This window comes from Gopherus evgoodei, chromosome 2 (genome assembly GCF_007399415.2).
Source record: "Gopherus evgoodei ecotype Sinaloan lineage chromosome 2, rGopEvg1_v1.p, whole genome shotgun sequence".
NCBI classification, from domain to species: Eukaryota; Metazoa; Chordata; order Testudines; family Testudinidae; genus Gopherus; species Gopherus evgoodei.
The window spans coordinates 215,148,307-215,148,507 of NC_044323.1; positions in this window are offsets into that span (position 1 = coordinate 215,148,307).

The following is a 201-nucleotide window of genomic DNA, read 5'->3' on the forward strand; positions in this document are numbered from 1 at the left end:
TCTTAATCATGTTCATTCACTTTATATTTGTCCACTCTCTTGCTCTCTTTCTCCCTGAAACATAATTAAATACTCAGATCCCTTTGACAGAATCATACTAAATCCCAAAAGTTGGAAGCACTCATCTCTTATGATACTGTCCTTCTAGAACATGCACGGCTATCACTGAAATAACACAATATCAACACATCTTACAAACAA